Source organism: Achroia grisella, unplaced genomic scaffold (assembly GCF_030625045.1).
Source record: "Achroia grisella isolate CSIRO2021 unplaced genomic scaffold, CSIRO_AGI_Agris_v1 utg546, whole genome shotgun sequence".
Taxonomy (NCBI): Eukaryota; Metazoa; Arthropoda; class Insecta; order Lepidoptera; family Pyralidae; genus Achroia; species Achroia grisella.
In genome coordinates this window covers 3,409,752-3,416,531 of record NW_026712931.1, presented here as the reverse complement: position 1 = coordinate 3,416,531, position 6,780 = coordinate 3,409,752, and positions in this window count along the sequence as shown.

Sequence of the window (6,780 nt, the reverse complement as noted above, 5' to 3'; positions counted from 1 at the left end):
AGAGAAGTAAGTTGTTCTGTGATGCCAACCATTATCTATAATTATCTAGGCATAAATAACATCGTCATGGACATCTATGATGATATGTATATATTAGATTACAAATATCATGCACTGTAATGTCTAAAGATGAAGTTTTTACGTGTTACTCTCCCTTACTTTAAACAGGAACACACCTTGAAATTATTGATGAACTGGAAGCTGTGCAGTGTGTGTTGATGAGTGATTCAGTCATATGAAATATTTTTTTTTTATATAATAATTTACAAAAATAGTTATTTTATACCAAGGTACCTATTACACTACTGTTTCTCGGTAGATACGTATCTATGAGTATGTACGAACACGGTAAAAAAAATACTCAGAGAGAAAAGAAAATATTTTGTCGCTTGTTGTCATGATTTAATTAAAATCGATGTTTACTTTGAACGTTTTTGTTTTGCTACAAAAATCAAATAATACCTTATTTCTCGCTGGTTTGTATCAAAACGAAATTGTGTTATGAACTTGGCGAAAATTGGGACGCACAAAAAATGATTGAAAATGAAAGCCAGTGTTGAATAAGTTTGAATTTCAAATATGTACATCATTTTACCGTATCTAGTACCTAAATAGAAAATGTTTTCAAAAATTTATTAAATTTTTGTTTAATGAATATATATTTTTAATATTACAATGGCGCATTGTCGACAGAGGCCATGATCGACGTTCCGGATTGTATCTGGCGCAAAGGATTTCCCTAGCAATTCAACGTGGAAATGCTGCGAGCGTTATGGGAACCTTTAAGCCGGGTACGATACGGGACAATCATAGCAATTAACTTTTAGGTGTTTTTTTTTAGGTTTTTTTTTTTTTATTATTATCTGTATTAATGTAATTAATTTTAGGTTTAAATAATAACATCGATTGTATCTTGTGGAATAATATATGAACTTAATAAATATTACAAATAAATTTTAAATCATACGATAGAATATAATACTTTAAAATTTGCATTAAATAAAATTTGATTGACCTGCTGAATGTTATTACCTACTGAAAATTCACATCTAGTTGAACGAAAATGTAAAAATATGATAATAGTATTTCAGCTTTTATGAATATGGCATTTATCATATTTTTACATTCAGATGAATTAAAATTCAGATTCAGTTTTATGAAATATTTGTTCATGTTCAATAATTATACACACTTAAATAAGTCAAGTTCATTGTTTTAAATATGTAGCTGGTCTAATTACAAACTTAACTAATAAGTAATTACTATTATAGACAAAAAGTATTTTAGTATTTAAAAATTATAATAATGCGTTTTATGTAATCTGTAGTCCAGCACAATGTATATGTTAACTAATTTCCTCCTGATACAATCCATCTTCATGTAAAATTCGACTGTCATCTGTCTTGTGAGAATGAAACAAATACACAGATTGATGAACATACTTTCACATTTATACATAACGGAAATTAATAGGATAGTGGAAATTATTTTAGGAAAACGTAAGTTTAATACTGACTGAACTAAATATCCACTCTAGTTATGTTGACACAAGTAAATAAATGATCTACAGAATACAAAGTCACAGTAAGTTTTTGATAAGGATTGGAGTGTGGCGTGCCTGCTCGTTATCACGCTGTCCCTGATGTAACCGCGACTCAGGGTTGGCAACTTTAGGCAGCGCCCCAATCAAATGGCCCCAGAGGCGAACGCGTGTACCCAACCGCTCGCTTCCACAATTAAGTAAATAGGTCGCCCTAACAATAAGATAGGGCCTGTTCTATACCATCTACATGGCGGGATAACGGTGCTGGAGCGACCTCGTGATTCCGGCATTGGCGCTCGTAGGTACATTGTTGTTTTTATGTTTGGTTTCTTACCCCGTATAAAAATAATAATAACCCACATACTATCTCGTCACATCTTTTTAGACGGTTTAAAAAAAAAACGATTGGCAATCTTCAAACTTTAAATACATAGCCTCGTAATAGGATTAAAAATGAGTACTCGTAAGTACCATAGGTCAAAACGATGTGTTCGAGATTAGGTTCATCATAGTAATCATCTACTTGTAGACGAAATTGTCCTCATTTCTCATACGATTGGCATCCCTGCCGCGATAGCCACGGTTTGTCATGTTCTATTCTATTTCTAGTTAGTGCCTTAGTGACTACAAGTAACTATGTAACAATGTCAAATTTACCTTTTTTACAAAGTCATGTATATTGTAAAACATAAATGATATATTCGTAACAATTGAGATCTAGTTGATACTACTCATCTTCAATTCCAAAGTTGGTGAGTTTAATTCCATCCTACACCAAACAATACTGGTGATGGAAACACCGATAATAAACGTAAATTAATCAATAGTTAAGTCAGTAGATGGTAGGTTTTTCATTAACAATCTCGGACCTACAAAAATATGATAATCTAAAGGAGTAAGGGGTTAAATAAGAGATAAAAGTTTATGCAGACGAAATTGCGAGTAATAACTAGTCGTATATATACATATATAAGTACCTACTCTCAAATATTAATCCTTGCGAATAATGGCAAATACGAAGGGTGAGTTTAATGACTCAGTCCGTAATAATTACTACTGTTGTATTGTAATCAACTGTGACATAATAATACTTTGTTATATTGTTCGCGAATATTTGATCAGCCAATAAATTTAAAGGAAACTTTAGTGATAGATCAGATATTACGTTACAAAGAAAACCACAAATTGCTAGAGTACGTGCGTACTTCAACCGCTAATCTTTCATTTCCTATTATAGTTTCTTTTGATAATTAGATACTTCTACTTGAATTAAATGTGATTTTATTTAATTCGAATGACAAGCAATCTGATGGTATGATAAAGGGAAAGTTGTCGCATATCTATGTAAAGCTATATTTATGGGCAGCATTACAAATATGGAGTAATATGTGACACCCATGATGCCACTAATGCTTTGACTATGATGATTAAGATGTCATGCCTCTTAATCTGTAATTTCACAGTTTTATTTCACGTTTCAACAGAAACGCAGCTTACAAAGCAAGATGCTTGGCGTTTTATATTAACGTTATTGTTGATTGTTAGGTTACTTATATAAATTAAAGATGACAAATATTTTATATTATTAGAATATTAAACTAATATTGAAAGTATATGTAAATATAAATTATCATATATTTACAATCACTTTCAGTATTAGTAATAATTTATAAACATTCTTTATTGTTTAAGAATAGCCTGCAGTAAATGACTTTTCATTGAGCCATGTGTAATAGGCACTTGTTATTCATACTCATATCTATATTGTGTTTCTACTAAATATATTAATTACATCTTATGCATTATTTATATTGTTAACCATGGCAAGCAGACTCCGGCTCATTACCAGCGCTGGTGCAACCTAGTCGTGCATCTTAAGGCCCGGTTACCAATATACGTAAATAATGTGATTTAGACACGGAAGTTCAAAAATAACTATAACATCCATCTTCATCTTATGTGTTTCATACCTATAACAAATCCCTCTTAGGGAATAAGTCCGCCATTGTACTTCATTTCACAACTTCATTGTATCCTTTTATACAGAGTTTTATAGTACAATAAAGTATTACAAACAAACATGGTTTATATATGTGGAGTACATGATCTTATAGACATATAAACGTGTATTTAATGATGATGTATGATATGCCATGATAACTATTGTGTAAGTATTCGATTTTCCTGATGTTAAAAATAGAGTTTCTAATTAAGTTGTAATTATTACAATAAAATTTATTATCTAATATCTATATTAAAAGAAAAATATCTAATTCTAATAAATGAAATTTTGCTAAATAGATAAATTTGCTAAATTCTTGTCAACATAAAAAGTAGTTGTCTAGTTTGTTTTACCTTCACAAGAACACAAGCTAAAACTCGAAATAGTTGGCATTTACTAAATTAGGAGTTCATTTCGTGTAACATCAAAGATTCTTTCCTCCCGTATGAATTCTGAAGTGTGTAAGTTAGTTACACACTTCAGAATTCATACGTATCATCCTAACATCTATTATTTTGACTCAAGATATGTTCATTTGCATCTAATGTTTTATAATATACTAGCTGTGCCCGCAACTTCATGAGGATATCGTACATAGTAGTCGAAATAAATAAAATAAACAGCTTTATACAAAAAGAGAAGAGTATTTCAGAAAAGACTATAATATACAGTATTTTAGTCATTTCTAAAACTACTTTGTAAAAACACACACTGTTCTGTTCTTAAAAGAAAATGCATGATTTTTTCAATTGTTACCCAATACGTACGGAACATGCCATCAAAATACATTCATTATACATTAATTATAGGTATAGTTTTAGTATTGAAAACTATTAATTAAATTTATTATCTGAACAAAATTTTATAAAATGCACACGACTGAGCGTATTTAAAAGGATCCTGATGAACTCTATTCATGGTTCATAGACCAGAATTACATAATTCTGGTCTATGAAAATCGAATTTATTAACTTGTCTTAGGTTTATATGTGGGTTTTTCTTTATCTTTTTCCCAAAAAGTAGTAGGTACTTGATTCATTCGAATTCAAAATTCATGTATTTTAAATATTGATAAGTTAATAAATTATTAAAATATTTTTCAATTTATTACGAACTATCTCTGTTTCATCAAATTAGTTGAAGTCATTTCAAATCTATTTACTTAAATTAAGACAATTTAAGTGAATATATTCTATTTGTATGGCAAATTACATTAAAACCTTTTTAGCTGTATATATGTGTCTATATATATCTCATCAAGTTATACAAATAACTTTATGAACTATCACATTTATAATATTACGTAGCATAAGCAGTATGCGTGCGGTATTTAAATTATGTAGAACCGTAGATATTAGATAAATATACTAGGCAACAATAAGATGTGCTGACACAAAGCCCGGCTAATCAAATCCCGTAGGTACCACTGTAGACCGTAGTACCCACCGGCAGCGTCGGTCGAGGGTCACTTCCAATATTGTAACTAGCGAGCAGGCGGGATTACGAGGGAACATCGGGCTCAACGCTTAATGGATTTACTGCTAGTTGACGTCCACAAATAGCGACAGGGACCTTTTGTTTACGTCAACAGCTGCCGTAATAATTACTACAACGCTCTTTTAATTAACTTCTCAACATGATATGATGGACAGTAAACGTTAATATTTTACGATCCATATTCATTAGAATATGTATAGATAACGGCTCATAATAAGTATGTATACACATAACATCGATCACGATAATAATATAGAGATCAGATACCTTACACATATGTGATAAACTGGCCATATTAAGTTGCAAAAATGTACCAATAGATAATATATTCATATAGGAAACCAATTATTCATGTCATATCTACTTTACTTTGATTACTTTTCATTGTTTTTATGTAGTACCTATGTATCAAACTACATAAACAACAACGAAAAGTACAATGGGCTCTACAATGTGAAGTCGCGATGGATCGAGGCGAATACATAAATTATTTTATATGTAAACAAATATTTCGTTCTGAATCCGTAATTTACTTGTTTTTCATTTGGAACGTTCATATCGATTAATAGGATGGTTCGTTGTCTCGTGTAGGTGAAAATAAAATGTTTAAAATAGTTGTTTTTAAATCTCATGCATTCTACAAAATCATACAGACATTAATATAGCATAATGATGTAATAAGTGTCGAAACTTGTTTACCTAATATTTAACTTAGCTACTCGTAGTTTAGCCAGACTAAACTTAAATTCAACCCATTTGGAAGCGTTAGAAATGATGTATTGAACTGACTGTTCTGTCATAGACAGAAAATATCATTAAAATATTATAATGTAGCCCAACTTAAAAACGAATTGGTACGTTTTATTAAAATATACGAATCCTATATTTATCCTAGAATTATGATAAAGTTTAACGTTGTGGAACGTTGTACATATACATTTAGTCTTTATTAATTAATACATGGACGTATGATGACTTTTCTTTACCATCGATTATTTCACAAATCTTTTTTTAGTAAGTAGTTACTTTAGTTAATAAGTACGTATTACTAACTTGAGACAACAATTTTTTATCAACATATATCCTGACGTCTTCATTGGTCTAGCGGTTTATTTAGCACACCGCCCTACTTCCAATGGTCGGAGGTTCTATTACTCGCACTATACAAACATTTGTATTCATGAGTATGATTGCTTGTATTGGTCTATTTAGTTATATCAGTTCTTTAGTACCCATAATCACAGCTTTGCTTATATTGGGACTAGATGGCACTATATAAATATTCCTGGGTTATTATTATTGTATTTTACACAAAAAAATGATAAGGTAAAATTCGGTATTCGAGGAAAGAATTTACCGATCATTAAAATGTTTATTACTTTGACTCACCTATGTGAGGTACAAAATATTGCGGCCATTCCAACTTCGCTTTTTTAATAACTCGCATACTTGTGTTTAATACCTGCTTCCCGACCTCTATTTCGTAACGAAACATTTTATATTCTTTGTGTGTTTTATGTTTTCCTACGTCGCCGTATTTACTACAAATCGAAGGACAAATATGTACCTACTTGTGATGAAACTAGAAATTTATTTATTTATTTGGACGGAATTGTTGCGAGAAACTATAATTTTAATATGCTATTAAGGAATACAATAATTAAGATTCCGTAATCACATGTTTCAGCTTTGGCCTTCTGACCCAACTATATAAGATTTATTTTTACAGGTTCTGCTG